This window comes from Thunnus thynnus, chromosome 7 (assembly GCF_963924715.1).
Source record: "Thunnus thynnus chromosome 7, fThuThy2.1, whole genome shotgun sequence".
Lineage (NCBI taxonomy): Eukaryota > Metazoa > Chordata > Actinopteri > Scombriformes > Scombridae > Thunnus > Thunnus thynnus.
Genome location: NC_089523.1, coordinates 2,134,967 through 2,152,803, shown reverse-complemented (window position 1 = coordinate 2,152,803; position 17,837 = coordinate 2,134,967). Strand labels below are relative to the sequence as shown.

The window sequence follows — 17,837 nt, the reverse complement described above, 5'->3', positions numbered from 1 at the left end:
CCTTTCAGAATGGCAGCCATTATTGTTGCCACTCAGTGCACTGTCATCAGCCAGTGAATCTTCCCATTTTCAGATCAGATAATAAAATGCTCCTATTATGAAAGGGCTTCAGGGCACAGGAGTGCCAGCCTTCATGGATTAATTTTACATATGAAGCTATTTGCACTTGCAATTTGTGATGAAGGGGTTATGTGTGCAGTTGAAGGGTTTTTTTGATGTACAGTTTAGAAAAAACAGCATTCTGGTGAAGTGTTGACTTGAGAGACTCGGTAGGTGACCCTCACCTCTGTGGTTCAAGCACTATCTGTGACGAGTGTAGTGCAGCAAGTGACAAACACATTATCATTAACATATCAGCATGTATCATAAGAACCAGTGTTGAAAGTCTACTTTGCATAATGCTTGGGCACAAATCAAAAGTAACAAATATTGAAGGAGCCAAAAGGACAATGTAGAGCTCAGTGATTACACTACAGATAAGCCTGATAATTGTCAGCTTGTCTCCTTCGCTGACAGCACATCTGCTGAGAAACATCGCTTTTATCAGATTTTATCGCAGCAGGTATATCTTTATTCAGGCGTTAAAAGGAAGGAGGCTCTTTGTCTTCATGTGGTCCTCCATAGATCATATCAACTGCATACTATCTCACCTAGCTGGGAGATGAATCCATAGCTCCCCAGAGAAAAGCTGCTGAGGAAGGCTGCAGTGATGTGTATCCACTGACAGGACAAAAGTGTCAGTTGACAGTGTGTTCATATCATGTGACCATCCGAGCCAGACTTATTGTCATGTATGGTAAAAGACTGTGAATACAAAGTAGAATAAAAACAGTGGACTCAATGCATACAGAATGCATAAGTGAATGTAATAAAGAGTATTCCAGACAGATAGTAACTGACATAAATTATCACTATTATTTTTTCCCTCTTATTGATTTTATTTGTCTGAGTTTTTTATCTATTTTATTTGATTCTTACAGTTTTTAAACCTATTTTTATGTTACTACTTTTTCATATTTTTTATTTCTTGTGTGCATTCATCTCAAATTGTTTTACTGTTTATTGTCTACATTTGTTGTCTTATTATTGGCCTGTCAGTGATCTGTGAAGCACTTTGAACTACACTAACCTGTACGAAAGGTGCTATACAAATAAAGTTTGATTGATGAGCCCTGCTGCAGTCCATCTGATTTGCATAAGGTGCTGCTAAATAAGATCTAATGCCAGGATGTTTTGATGCATGTGGTACATGTCTAATGAAGAGGGAGATCTGCAGCTGAAATTTTTGATAAAACTCCTTCGACTGGAGTCTTGCTGTAAGCTCAATCATGACATACTGAAACTGCTATGAGACAATAGTGAGGAAAAGTACATGTTTAAGGCCATTGAAGGGAGACATAGGTAAAAACTGTCAAATAACTACATTACAACTGAAAAGCTACTGTAACTTTTTAATGCATCTTTTTAATTCAATGCTATATTTTCTTACTGCTGTCACTAATGTGTTTTCTTTGTCTCAACTATTAAGATTTTGACTCTCTCACTCACTCTGTGTGCGTCTGTGGTGATAAATCAGGGGCGGCTGCTATTTCTATTGAGTTTCCATATCTCTTCTCCCAAACTTTGCACTTCTAAAAAGGAAGGCATCCTGCATGACTCCCAATATGCAATTTTCTGCAACACATACTCCATTTTACTTGCTCAAACCCTGTGTGCACTCCTCTAGTAAAGAAGAACAAAATGTCTTTAAACCTGCTTAACTGATGGTCAGTGTTGGCTAAAAATGACATGAATGCTGTCAGAAAGATATGCACATTGCTAATCAAGAGTGAGGCAACACAAAAAAAATTATTATATATATATATAATTTTTTTTTTGTCATAGAGCTTAGAGAATCCAGATATTTTATCAATCTGGAACCAGATCCAGTATCTGTAGGGGGTTTCCCAACCCTAGATATTTAGCCTCTGGTTTCACAGAACAATGGAGGCAGCAGCTAGAGAAGACTGTAAATGTTTCCTCAATTTTCAACTCGGAACTGCATTTATCTAGGTACTCAAGAAGTTCAAGTATCATGTTTTGTTTCTGAGAGGGAAAAAGTTAATCAGTTAATATTCCTAATCCCTAATAATGAGGGACATTGTGTATACAAGTGGCTGTTGATTTACAGGGTGTCTGGGTTCAACCTTAGCATCAACATAAAAGAAAATCTGGAAAGCAACTCTGTCCTCTAGAAATTATGTTCATATACGTCACTGTATGACTAAATTGCAACAGCAAATATGTTTTGAAAGAAACATAATGCTGGCTCACTTACATTCCCTGTCAACATAATGAGAAAATATTGTTAATTAACATATTTGGCAAGTTGCAGAAATGTTGATACTGAACATATGAGTGAAATGTACCTAAATGTTTTTTCCCACCAATATATCTGATCTCGCAGTACAGTATCCGCTAGTAGAATCTACAGCATCATTACATTTTTTATGGTTGCATTTATAGGCACTGGCAGCACATGGTTAAGGTTAGGGGAAGATCATTGTCCTGGTTTAATACAGACAAAGTCTGCAGTGACTTATAACATGTAATTTTAAGCAAAACCAGAATGTATCCTGTGAACATAATCCAGGCAGCAAATACTTTTGTCAATGCAACATAATTGGGAAAACAATTTAGTTGTATATGAATGTGATTTCTAGGAGACAAGGTTGTAGAACGAGCTCTAAGAAGAATCACTATGCCTTGATGATCACTAGTTCAGCTTCTTCTGGCATGTGATCAGGAAGCCTCCTGGATGCCTCCAAGAACATCCAACTGGGAGGAGACCCCAGGGCAGACCCAGAAAATGCTGGAGGGACTGAGGGATATTGACAAAAATGAATGATGAAAGTGAGTAAGTAAGTGGACTTACCTTTACAAAATATACGAAAATATCAGACTAATAAAGAAAGTCAGTGTGTTACATTAATAGAAGAATTGTAAAAACTGCCACAGTTTGCAAGAAAGGACAGCTTACATAATATCCTGTACTGTATGTACAGTTCAATTACGAGGCACTTGTTTAAACTGAAACTTTATTTGCAGCCCACGTACAGTAGGACTCTACCCAGCCTGAATGCAACATGAATGATTCATACTGTACCAGCTCAGCGGCCTCTGCAGCGTGCTTGTGTATAACAAGTCATAATGTGCCGTTAATGAACTCATGGACGCAGCATCAGGATAATAGTGCGTTGAACAAAGGGCATCACCAAGTAATCACATTATGCCTTCAGCTCAGGGATAATAAAACACTTGAGGGAACATTGGGAGACGTAATCCAATTTGCCCTGGCACCAGTCCAGTGTCTGTATAACTGTACCTCACAAACATAATCATGAGGGGTGAACCCACGTCAGGAAAAAAGAGTTATTACTCTGGCAACATAATGGGGTCACAATACACTTTAAAATCTAAATCAGTGGCTGCAGTAGTTGCAACTTGACAGAGGAAACTGAAAAATGTCAACAACTACAGCAGTGGTTTTCGTTGCCAGTTTTTCTGTACTGTTGTTTGGCTGAGATCAAAGCATGATTAGTGGATTGATTATAGCTGACATGCCTGTATGTCATAGTTTAACTAGACTGAAATAAAATGTGATGATCAATCCTGAACTCTCCTTCTGAAATTGTCAATTCCACTTTATACAGTTCATTAGGCTTGCTAGGCTCATTCCTTATGGAAGCAGTAGCAATGGGACATGCCGTGTCCACACACAAACACACACACACACACACGAGATAACTGAAAGATAGTCCCATGTCCACATGTCAACACCTGACACTCACAAAGTCATGCACAACTTCAGGTCTTTATAACCTTTTAAACAACAGTTCAAGGGGGGTTAAAGGGTGTAGAGAGGACAACCCCTCTCTCTTTTGAATTTCACCAAAGAGATAACAGTGGGTTGAATAGACCCTTTCAGAGACTCCCAGGATCTGCAAACCTGGCCTTTCACCCCTCAATAGTAAACGTGTCGGAATTAAACACTGGCCAGAGACAGGGCTACGGTGCTCTCAACCCCCTGAGAGAGCATGCTTTGACAAGATAATGAAATTAACAGCAGGATGTGAAAACACTTTACTGTGGAATACATGAAAGAACACAAGTCAAGAGGACTCCACTTTCCCATGGAACAGAGACTTGAGTTTCTTTTTAGAGACTGAAATACATTTCACATCAGAACAAAGAAAAATCACCAGGATTAAACAACTAACGACTTTCAGCCCCATTTTCTCCCCCCCCCCCCCCCCCCCCATCTCTCATAGCTCCTCTTTTTTCTATCTCTCACCCCCTGATGAGGCCTGAGATAAGATATCTGCCAGACCCGTGCCATAAATTGTAGAGACATTCCTGAAGTGACTTCATAATGTATTTTCCCTTTGTTTAGCCCAAGTCTGAATAATGTGAATTAGCTGTCCAACTACTCGGTAACCCAGACAAAATCACTCAAATGCAAATGTTTTCATGTAAGATGGTTCCACTACCATAGCTGTACGATATAAATGTAATGAGTTATCCAAATTCAGATTTAATGCATTGTCTGCTGTGTGGCCACACTGCCGTCTAGTGACTATGGATAGTGAGATGTCTGTAATACTAAATATATATTAACTGATTGAATGATCTGAAATATGATTGCTGTTTAAACCATGTGTGTTTCTTTTTGAATGTTTTGGGGAACGCATTATAACATGCCATTTATGTTTAGAATCACGGTTGATCACTGTTGAATTATTGACCATAGTGATGAGCTGAAGTATGTGACATTTGGGTGTAAACCCCAGTGATATTAATCTTACTAGAGCAGGGAAAGTTCCAGATGCCTTGAAACAAAGGAATGATTATTCATTACAGGAGGGTCACAATTTGGGCACAAAGCATCTTCTCCGTGCCCTAAGTCCTTGCCTGCACTGCAAGTTGATGAAAAGAACTGACTACCTTTGTGTCAGCAGGCTGGTCCTCACCTAACCTCACCAAGACTTTGCTTCAGTTTATCTTAGTTTTTGCTTTTTCTAGACGTTTTATCTGTTCAGTTTTCCTCCTCACCTAAAGTATGCGCATATTTGAACCTTTTTTTAAAACAAGCCTTCGCTTCACATGAAAGCATCTTTCGTCAGATGGACGTAACACCTGGGACACACAGCCTGCATGAACCCCGGCAGTGTGTGTGCGTCGCTGAAATGCTGTGTCTCTCACGCTTGCAGCGTCCACACAGGCAGCGTTGCTACTGTGGCACTTCTGCTGCCAGCTCTATCTTTCTACATAGAGTTTGGCTTTGATAATGCCCATCAATAATTGCATGTTCAATATCATTTCATTATAAATTTTATTTATATTTAGTTTAGATAGTAAAAGGTTTAGAAGTGTGTGCTCAATTGTTAAAAATAAATAAATAATATGTAAGGTGAAAGCGGCTTTCTTTCTGATGGGCATGGTGGCATCTGGCTGGGGATATTTCTGTGTCAGCTACATACACTTCTCCCAAAGGACGGGTTTTTTTATTAATTATATTAATCATTTCGCCAGTTAAACCCCCGCTGTCACCGCTCCAAGTGAAGAAAATCCCTCCAGACACAAATACAAACCTCCAAACTGTCAGGAAGGAAACTGACAACACCAAATCTCCGCCTGGAAGCAGGTGAAACAACAGGCAGGAGCCAAAGTTTGAACTAATATCACAAAAAGCGAGCAGGAGTCGAGAAAAGAAGCTCCGTGTGTCAACGACTCTCCGCACTGGAGTTCCCCACCAGAGAGGCTCCCTGCCCTGGTGTGCACCGCGCTGGCTGACCTGCAGTGGTGACACTTCATGTCTGTGACATATTCTACAGATATAGACACTGAAACCATAGTGAAAGGTGTAATGTTGCTGGTATGATGTTAATATGACTGTCAACAGGTCATTTTCTCTATTTTTGTTGAGAACCGCATGCATCACGTCAAAAAAATAGGTGACACCCCGAATCTCTAGATGATGAGCCACAGCAGCCATGCATGAGACACGCATCTCACACGGGCTGTGTGGCTGCTCTAATCTGTTAACATGGGTGCAGCAATGAAAGGCAAGAGGTTCCACGACGCACACACACTGCTCACACAGGCTGTGTGTCCCGGGTGTAACCCTTTACTTGCTTATTCCTGCAATGTTACTGCTTTCATTCACACTGGGACACAGCCATACCCACATTTTTCCTGAAATGTTACCAGGTCTTGAGGTGGGAAACTGGCAGTACAGATTTCCCTGAATATTGATCCCGGCTCCCACTCACACATGACCCCGTGCAGGAAATGTTCCTGAACATTTCAGGACTGACTGCATTAGTGAAATGGGCTTAAGAGAAGCTGATGATTCCCTTAGCATTCTTAAAGATTTTGTTTATCTGTTTGATTCTTTCGTTACGTACTCCTTATTAATGCCTCTTTTGTTCAGTTATTGATAGACGTTTAGCAATAAATAAATTCTCATATATTGGCAAGTCTTTGTCTGTGTGTGTTCTTTAAAGCAGAAGACAGAGGTCCCTGTATCAAGAACCACAACTTCTGATTATGAGGTTGATTAATTTGGTTTATTTATTTTCCTTCAATTGAAGGTGGTGCCCCAAGTATTAACAAGTGCAAACATTTAAAATCTATGTGTAGTAACGCTGCAAGGCGGTTTATATCTGCTAATGGTAGATCAGTCGTCAGTCAATTCCTGACAAGCAATCTCTTATGGTCATGTGAATAAAGACCTCATAGAAGCTAGGGATGTCAATGAATATTCTAAATTCAATTATATGATTGAATTGTGAAAAAAAAAATTTGATCATGAAAATTATTATATTCAATTGTGAAAAAAGAGGCAGCACTACCGCATGTACAAGACTGTTGCAGCTGATGTCTTTTTCCTCATTTATACTTCTCATACTAATCAAATAAATTGAATCAAATTTATTTATAAAGCACATTTAAAAACAACAACAGTTGACCAAAGTGCTGTACAATCATGATAACAAAGGCCATGAAAACACAAGACGCAAAGACCAGTTTAACAGACAAAGAGACATTTCTTGGTTTTAACACACCAAGTTAAAAGCCAAGGAATAAAAATTAGTGTGGGAGCCAGTCTAATATGCAGAGGCAACTCGTTTAAGAGTTTGGGGGCTATAACAGCAAAGGCACAATCCCCCCTGTGCTTCAACCTTGATCGTGGCACAACCAAAAGTGATTGGTCAGCAGACCTGAGTGACTTTGATGGGATGTGTGGTTGTAAGAGGTCAGAGAGGTAGGTTGGAGTTAGTCCATTCAATGATTTATAGGCAAACAATTGAATCTTAAAATCAATCCTAGAACATTAGAAATGTGCTCTCGCTTGCATGTTCCTGTTAAAAGATGAGCTGCAGCATTCTGGACCAGCGGTAAGTGAGAGAGGGAAGCCTGGCTAACACCAACGTAGAGGGCATTACAGTAGTCAAGCCGGGACGAGACAAAAAAGTATGACCCTCTCAAAGTCATTAAACGATAAGAAGGACTTGGCCCTAGATAAGAGCCTTAGCTGGAAGAAGCTCATTTTGACCACTGAGTTTATCTGTTTGTCCAACTTAAATTCACTGTCCATTATCACACCCAGATTTCTTACAGCGGGTTTCGTATATGGTTCCAGGCAGTGCAAGTTCATATGAGGGACATCACAGGCACCACTGGGTCCAAAAATCAGGACTTCAGTTTTGTTCTGATTAAAACTTAAAAAATGTAAGGCCATCTAGTCTTTGATGTCTTTGAGACATTCCAACAGTGGTTCTAAATAGTTTGTGTCTTTCAGTTTTAAAGGAAAATAAATCTGCGTGTCATCTGCATAGCAGTGAGATGAGATGCCATATTTTCTTAAAATGGACCCTCGGGGGAGCAAGTAGAGTGAAAATAGGATTGGGCCGAGAATAGAACCCTGAGGGACTCCATAAGGGAGAGGCGCTGAGGAGGATACTGAGTCACCTTGTTTGACAGAGAAACTTCTGTCAGATAAATATGACCTGAACCACTCCAGAGAAGTACCTTTAATACGAATACAGTGCGCCAGGCGAGAGATGAGGATACTGTGATCTACTGTATCAAATGCAGCTGTGAGATCTAACAGGAAAAGAATGGCAGAGTCCCCAGAGTCAGTAGCTATTAAAAGATTGTTAAAAACTTTTAAAAGAGCCGATTCAGTGCTGTGAAAGGCTTTAAAACCAGACTGTAACACCTCAAGGATGCAGTGTGAGACCAAGAATGATTGCAGTTGTAAGAGTACAATTTTCTCCAAGATTTTTGAAACAAACGAGAGTTTGGAAATTGGTCTAAAATTGGAGAGGATGGATGTGTCCAGATTAGACTTTTTAATCAGTGGTTGCACTACTGCATGTTTAGAAGTTTTTTGGTTTTTTTCCTCTAATGTTTTGTTTGCACCGTGTTTCAGCAAAGCATCTCTCACTCCCAGCCAGTCAGTTGATCCCCCCGGGAGGGATCAACGAGCTTTGGCCGGGGAGCAACATGTTGTGGCTGGGGTGCAACGCACTGCGATTTGTTGTGAAATGTGTGCTTTTTACAACCAACAGGAAAAACAAAAGATGTAAGCTATGTTGTGCTATCGCTCTGTAGCTTGTTTTCTGCTCCTTTGTTGAGAAAATATTGTTGTTTTAGCTGTGTGTGCTTGGGAGTGGGTGACTTGTCATTACGGGGGTGTTTTGTTGTGAAATGTTAGTTACTTTACAACCCCTTCACTCATTGGCAATAAAAACAATTAATATATGTAAATTGCTTCACAATTCTATCATTCTTTTATCAAACTCGACTTTACATTTCACATCCCGCATTTAATTCCTGCACTTGTCACTTTCATAACTGGATTGTGCATTGCATTTAACCTCCACTGTTACATAATTTAATTATTTATGCACGTCACATTGAATTGTTGCTCTTGTCACCTTCATACATTTCATACACTTCATTTCTCTGTCCACAGCACAGTCCATATTTCCTTTGTACAGTCAATAGTTCATTTCAAGTTTTATATTCCATTTCAAACCTATTACTATTCCATTCTGTAAATAGATTTTAAAATTTCAATTTAAGTTCAAAATTACTTTGTTTATTTCATTATTATTATTATTATCATTATTATTATTACCTTAATTTTGTCTATTTGTTTTCTTCTGTGTTGCATTTTTTGAGAGAAAACACCAAGACACATTCTTTGTATGCTTGCACTGGCTAATAAAACAGATTTTGATGGAATGGGTTATGTCATGCTGACATAAAATCCCTAAAAACAAGAATCATAAAGATAAAAAAATCTCCAGGGTTGTGTAAATAGTAGCTTATGCATGAATGAGAACAGGTTGGTCTTTGAAGCCCTAACCCTAACCCTTACCCTAACACTTCAGGCCTTCCTCCAAGCCTGTAGTAATGCCCTAGATTGTCAGCAGTGTTGTAATCTCTGAAGGTGACTCATTTTGGTCACTATTTCTACTAAAAAAGAAAAAAACAAACAAACAACAAACAAGAAGTTTAATCTTATATAAATGATAAATGGACTGTACTTGTATAGCACCTTTCTAGTCTTCTGACCCCTCAAAGTGCTTTTTACACTATGAGTCACATTCACCCACTCACACACATTCATACACTGAATGGGTACAGGGGCTACCATGCAAGGTCCCAACCTGACCATCAGATGAAATCTAATCATTCACACACATTCGCATCTGAGTTCAGTATCTTGCCCAAGGACACTTCGACATGCGGACTGTAGGAGCCAGGAATTGAACCGCTGATCTTCCTTCAAAGTGCTGGTATACTAAGCCTTCAAAGTGCTCTCTGAAACTAGACCTGGGATCAGGGGTTGAAGTGGCAAAACTTTTCTTTGTTCACGCTGATATTCATCTGCTGGCCTTCAGTAAGTTTGTTCCTGACATTTATGTCAGGAACAAACTTACTTCAGATGTTTCTATGCTGTGGTACCGGATAAACAGTAAGAGATGGTGTTGTCATTTTCATCATGGAACATTATTGATAATCTCTCCATGCTATAAAATTGGTAATATTAACTAGTAATATCAACAATGAACAACAACAAATGACTGTACTGCTCTGTCTCCTGTATCCTTTGTGATTGACAGTAAACCACTGTAGCATTATTGTCTCTGATGTAGTCAGACAGATCAACTGATTCAGATGAACAAAGCCATGCCAGACTTTGTCTGATAAACAGTAGGCACAGCTGTGCATGATATAACTCATGTAATATTTGAAGTGTGCATTATATAAATTACTTGTATGGGAGTTCTGCAAGTTGTTGTCTGAGCTGAGGTCCATTCATCTACTGAAGAACTATGAGGCAGCATGTGGAGCAGTAGGACTGATAGATATGTTTGTGAATCTGTGTTTATATTTTTACTTGGTAAAAGCAGAACAGACAGGAGGATGAAGTAGCTGCAGCTGGAGCTACAGAAACAGCAGATACCTGCTCAGCCTTGTCATCATCACCTCTGACCCTCAGCAGTGGCCTTCACTCAGGCCTCTAATCCTCCAGGTCTGATGGCTCCAGGATGACGACAGCACACTGGTTGAGAACATAGTTTCAGTTCAGCATCATGCTTTTTCCACAGCTGACCTGCACTGATGAGTGCCAGTAATCTCACTGGGTTGTGCATATTTTCTTGACAGTCACCAGAGAACCAGCCTGATCTGAACCGAAAGGTTCTCTGTGATCACAACGAATGGATACGTCTATAACTCTATGTCATCAGGAGACCTTACCGTTTTCTCTCAGGTAACATTACATCCAGCATTGGCACAGTGAAACAAACGAATCAGCCCAGAGTTCCACGGTTATATAACATGTAATCGATCAGTAGAAGGTTTAACTTTTCCGCGGCAGGTGGAGTTAGTGGTGCAGCTGCAGGCTGCCCACATGGCTGCATTTAATTAACAACAGGAAGGCTATTTGTTTTATTTTATTGTTGTAGCCTATATGCTCAGTTCACAAAGTTTGTGAAGAGTTCATTCTGCTGACTAAAATACATTTGTTGGATCATGCTAAAATGTAGGTTTAAATGTAGGCTATTATATGGCTATTTAAACAAAGTAGTCCAGTAGTTCTTCTATATGGCTGGAGTTCAGGAATATTAACGGCCATATTGGCCATCAGAAAAGTTAAGCGTAAACTCTGCTCTCAATTCACTATTTGCAACTTCCAACTCTAGGAACAACATAATATTTAAACGCTGCGAGCCGAGCTGCTGTTAACGTTTGCTCAGCTTGTTTCTCTGACAACTTAAAATACAGATGTTCAGCAGGTTTTTACCGGGAGCTGAATTATCTGCAGAGGTCTCCCCCTCTCCAAAACAAATGTACACGGGGATTAAAACTGAATAAAGCAGTTTCACATTAGAAAACAGTGTTTCTCTGACACTGTTTGGCAGACACAGGACGTAAGGAGGGGCTGTAAGCCAAGCTGCTGTTATCATTTGCTCAGCTTGTTTCTTTGATAACTTAAGATCTAGATGTCCAATGACTAAAATCCTTCATCCAGTAAAAAGATACGAGAAAGATACATCCAGTTAAAAATGACCAAGATCTAAAAAGTTTGTCATAAAAATGTGGCTTAAAACTGAATTAAAGTCAATTTATGACTTTATGAGTTTCTGGCAGGCAACCACAACGGCGATGTAGTATCTTGTACGCGTATACTCTTTGGTAGACGCCATTGTGGCAGACAACCACTACACCAACGCATGCATCTTGTGCATGTAAACTCTTTGGTAGAGGGGGTATGACGACATTGACAGGTGACCAAATGAAACGGACCGTTACCTTTATTAAAATCAAAGATTTCTTTGGGTTTGAAAATTGTTAGAAACATTTGGGATAATGTAAGTACACAACTCAACAAACTATATAATATAGGTCCAGTTGTTTTTAGACATTTTAATGCAGAATAGTTACATGTTCTAGCTTTAAAAACTACAATTCCCTAGTGCCACACCATGTAGCTTGATACAAATCAGCACCACAGTTGTATTTCTTCTGGTAAGGTTGCAAATAGGGTTGCAAAAAGATATATCTACTGAATATATCAAATATCTAGTATAGCCATAGAAGATAGAAATTACACTGCATCTAGATGATCTATGTTAAGAAAAAGTACAGATGTTGGTTTATTTCAGATATTTTAGCAAATATTCTAGAAATGGCATTTTGGATAGTTGATCTGTGTCAACTGGAGTTATGTGGTGCTTCAAACTGTGTTTAAGCCACATCAAACAGATGGAACCTTAGGATATGGTGTTGACTAATGGATCAAAGTCTATAAATGTGTGTGTATGTGTGTGTGTGTGTAGGCCCTCATAGGCTACTTTTGGGGACGAATTTCAGACTAGGGACCACTTAATTGGGAACGGCTTGTCCAATTGAGGAAAAGCTCATTTTTGGGTCGGTGGTTAAGGGGTTCAGGTTAGGGTTAGGTTGAGGTTAGGGTAAGGGTTAGGGTAAGGCAAGAAGTGGTTATGGTTAGGGTTAGGGTAAGTCTCAAGGAAATTAATGTAATGTAAGTCTCTGTAAGAAATGTCTCCAAAAGTGACCAAGATCTGGCGTGTGTGTGTGTGTGTGTGTGTGTGTGTGTGTTGCTTCCACAATCAAAACCTGACAAAAAAACTTTATTTCTCAGAATTGGAGGAGAAATAATTAAAACTGATGGCCTTAACATTAACCTATCATATTGTTGAGTTATCAAGGACACTTTCATGTTTTTGTGTTGAGAAGTGTTAAAGATAGCATTAAAAGAAAACCTTAACATGGTGACAGTGAGTCAGCCAATCACAAAGCCAAAGCTTCAAATTCTGGATTTCAAATTCAATTTACCCCTGAGGTGCTCTAAATCTATTTTTTTTATTGAAAGAACATCCTCAAACAGTTACGTAAAATAACACAAACCATCATCATTATATACATCCCATGAATGAAGACTGTGAAAATAAAATGCACATTTCTTGCTAGAAACCAAACCAAAACACATTTTAATGCCAAAACTATCTCAAAATATTGCATATTAGACTGAGAATAAAAGTAATGGCAGCCTTTTTTTTGCTGCAACCAAAGAAACTTGACAGTCACATGACGTGGACACAGACCAACATGGCTATTACGTGTTTAATTTTGAGGCCAGGGAACGCATCTGCTCTCCACAGAACTTAATGGGAGGGATTGGTATATCACCTGCACGCAACATTGGACATTGGCACATGCACTGTATGCAATTTGAAAGTGTAAAATCTTCCGAGATTGAAGAGAACAGGTTGTAATGTTGCACCAGAAAACCTTCTAGAAAGGAGGTCAGGGTGGATGGATGGTCTGGTAGACAAAGTGGCTGACTTTCGACACTGGAGACCACGGTTTACATCTTGTCTCCTACCAAGAATCAGCATTCAGTGTGTTTCCTTGCAAATCAGTTACCAGGTTACAGTTGTCTTTCTCCAGATAGCTGATTTCTTGACTGTCATATGAACCTGGTTTCTGTAATCAGAGTAGGGGTTTAGAGAAACCTGGTTTCCCCGGGTAGATTTCTCCTGGAGAACGCCAATTTTTCTGCCATGAACATACGTAACTGTGTTTCTAATCGCTAATCGCTTATGCATACGCATATGCATAACAAAAGACTGCAGACAGGGAAAGCACAGTGTGGAGTGGCTGGATGAAAGCAGAGATTCTTAAACGGAGCAATGTGCCAGTGTCACTTTCCACCGCTGAACATTTGACTGATTATTAAATTCAGACATTTTCACGCTGTGAGGAAGAGGTCCGCTTTGTCTGTCTGCCTGCCTGTCTCTCTCTCACTGCGCTGTCCTCCATCTAACTGTCTTCTGTCACTAATAGTTAAAGTCAGTAAGCCATGCTTCCAAATTAAGGTTGGCAGTAGATGATCTGGTTACTGATCTGCTGCACGTATACATGGATTTACAGTAACCGGGTTACTGCAGTGCATGTAAGCGCGTTCCCTGATTACCCACATAATCTGGTTTCTCTGAATAACCTGGTGATTTAGGTGCATGTAAACACACTGAGTGGTGTCTTTCAACCATGACCACCATATCTCTCTAACTCTAACCAAGTGGTATTAGAAGCCTAAAACTGAGGTGGAGGATCAGAAAAGAGTCATGGGCATTTTGAAAGGTGCAACTACAACGACCCACTTTGTCAGTTAGGTGACATGAGGACTTGTAGAATTCCCTGTCAGGAACGTTACATGTGACAATACACACAAGATAATGACTTTGCTGATCAAAAGTTAATATCATGTAAATTCTGAATCAACAGTGAGATGGCCAGATCCTGATGAAAACAGCACATATTTACAATTTAATCAATTCTTGTCAAGTTGTGTATAATCAGATTGCCATGTCTTTACCAAGAACTGAGAACGAATTAAAGTATTGTACATTTTAGATTTTAAACATTACCAATATACATTTTTTCATTATACACTATACTAAATGACAATAATGAAATGGATGTCTGGTTTTGGATGTTAAATCACACATGTTCTATGTGTCATATGTTATAAAGTTGGGGGCTTCCAACATGGCTGCCATAGGGTGTGTTTCACCACCTGAAAGCCCTCTATTGAAATATATTTCTCTTAGTTCCATCATGTAACTAACGTATTCACATACTGAATAAGCCAATCCTCCTAAAAACTCTTGTATGCAGTGATGCAGCAGAGAATAGAGAACACTGAACATTGTCTTGTAAAGAGAAAAGCCTCTGACGTCCATTTACTTAAAAAGAGCAACAAATGACAGTTGAATAATTCAACTGATACTCCCTCATTAAATATAAGCTGACAACTTTGGGGGACAGCATAGAGGATGAGAGCAAAACAGGGACAGATGGAACCCTGGGATATGGTGTTGACTAATGGATCAAAGTCTATAAATGCGCACTTGTGTGTGTGTGTGTGTGTGTGTGTGTGTGTGTGTGTGTGTGTGTGTGAGTGAAAACAAATGTAGTAATACAAAGAATGAGACGGAGAGAAATGAGGAGATCCAGTGTAATGCAAAATCATGTTGGATGTTGTCGACTGTATATCTGTGTTATAATATTCTCCTGTTCTCCACTGAGACTCTTTGTTGATCTTCTTTTGTGTGACGCAGATAGAAAGCAGAGCCCAGCGGAGAATAAGAGGACTATTTACCTCTTCCTCCCCCTAATTACAGCTCGATAAACTACTGAACTTGCCTCTTAAATGCATCAAGCTGTGTTTTATATATTAAAGTACTATCACCATCCCTATCCTCAGATGGTTTTAAGACTGTATATACCACATGTGCTCCTATAAGGAGATGTGTATGTGTGTGTGTGTGTGTGTGTTTCTGCGTCTGCTAATTAACGGCAGTAATTAAGAGGGAGGTGAGTAAATGATGGAGTCGAGGGAACATCTGTTCCAGCAGGAGAAGTGGGTCACAGTGGAGAGAGAACTGAGATAGACTGAGGCGTCCTAGAGCCTGTCAGTGAAGGCCACAGATGATGAAAATTTGTTTTTTTCTCTCCTCACTAACTGTCGTAATTGTCTCTGTGAAGTAAGGACCACAGCCAAGCTCATAACAGGTAGACATTCACATTCTTCGCAGGAAAGCTCTAAATCAGACTACCTTCCAATCACCTCAGTAAATTAATAAAAATGGTCATCATATCTATCTAAAGACTCAAACCAACAATGAATTGATCCACTAACAAGTATTTTGTGTATCAAAGCCTGATCTATGTTATTCCTCTTTGCCATACAGTTCCATAGTTGTCCAAACACTATTAAAAACACATCAGCGAGCCACACTGTTGCACTTTTTTTGCACTATTTTAACTCAATCCCACACACACACACACACTGTCCTGCTGTCAGAAAAAAAGTCCCCAACAAATGCACTATTTCCTCCTGTTTGAGGAAAGGTTGGTGAACTGAACCTTTTTAAAAAATGGAACAATAAATTTGTGATCTGTTTTTGATGATTTACATCTTCAGGAGGAACCAACAGCTTTGGAGGTGAATGCCACAGACAGGGTGGCAAGTCAGAAAATATGAAACAACTTTTCAAGGGACTTGTTGACAATAAGAAAAATAAGGGAAATCACCAGCCATATCCTTTAAGCAACACCTTGCTGGGATGTCACTGCCTCCATTTTGAGGTACCCTATGGAGTTTTCTTGTAAACAAACAATAGTTATGTTTACCTTCAGTGCCTCTCACCAAAACAGACATTCTACACATAGTAGCTTTAAAGTACCTCCATGTCTGCTCTAGTTTTTGGTCTCAGTAGAACTTGGTCTCAGACACTGTACAGTGATGTCATTTGCCTACAATATGAACTATTTCTCATACATCCTATGACTGCTGTTAATCAATGTTAGTAAATGTAAAACATTTGCACCCTGAAAGAACCAAGAATAAACATGCACCAAATCAGTGAGGGGGCAAGTATGTTAGTGGTACTATGGAGAAAAGTTTTTACAAGTGGCATGTTGTTTGTTTGTCATGCATGCGCATGAACACACGTGCAATGCCATGCATATTCCTGCTGCCAGTTTCACACCCCTACACTGATCAACAGTAGACAAGAAATACAGCAACAAAAGCAGGGAAGAAGACAACCGCAAACTAACAAATATGGGTGTAAACAATACACAATTTACACATTCTTTTGAAGAGGGAAAAGCATTGAATGCATTTGTTAGACCTTGAGGACGATGTTAATTGGTGAGATCTGGGAACACAGTGAAATCACTAAAAAGTCCATCAGGGGAAGAAACACAAGCAGTCAGGTTGTAAACAAAACCCCAGGTCAGCCAAACTTATTTAGAAAAGTAAAATAAAAGTGAGCAATAAAGTTCTTAGCCAAACTGTTGTATACAGCCATCATAGTTAATTGTTTACTGTTTGCTGTGATAAACTGGAATTACCCTTCAAGGAAATCAGTAGTGTAGGCAGAACTCACAGTGTGGGTGGGCACAGAGAAAAATAGGTGGGTCTAGCCCGTCCAAGACCAATCATACCTATTAGGTTCTGAAATGCATATGTTAACCAAAATTACCTTACCTTAGAATGAGCCCTTTATATCTACATAGGGAACGTGTACCCTTCCACAGAGGCTGCCATGTTGCACTGCCATGTTTCTACAGTAGCCCAGAATGGACAAAGTAAACACTGGCTCTAGAGTGGGCCTTTCGTGTTTTTTGTGAGTTTCACGGCCCCCGTTTGTTCTCCCACACACTTGGAAGGGGAGGGGGAGGGGTATTCAGTTGGTTTCAATCTGCAACCTCACCACTAGATGCCACTAAATCTTATACACTGGTCCTTTAAAAACAGCTAGCTAGCGGAAAGTAGACTTTGGTTGCTCTGTGCAACGCGTGGGCTGTACACTCAGTGAAAGAGCAAGCAATGCTCGTAAACCTGGCCTTTGCAGGATGCACTGCAACTCAACAAATCAGGCCTGTCAACATCATCATATGGTAATCAAGAAGCAAGAAAAAATAATTGCTTTATTTTTATAGGTCACATAGTCAGATAATTGAAACAGTTTTCATTGACTGCTATTCACTGGATGATCCAGCAAAAAAGGAAGCCTTCTACGCACCTGAAGGAAATATTAAGGTGTAAACAGAAATCTGTTTTGGGGGGGGTCTATTGCTTGATTGACAGTAAGCTGTGATGGTTGTAAGTAAATCCAAATCCAGGTTTCAAAAGGTCTGTTCAAAACCCTGTGGATGACTTTGCAGACACACCAGGT

At 39.6% G+C, this 17,837-nt stretch overlaps 1 protein-coding gene across 5 annotated transcripts in view; it reads right to left on the bottom strand.

Annotated features, from left to right (window-relative positions):
• sez6b (seizure related 6 homolog b) overlaps positions 1–17,837 on the bottom strand; it is a 276,079-nt gene that overhangs the window by 91,938 nt on the left and 166,304 nt on the right. The window lies entirely within an intron of this gene.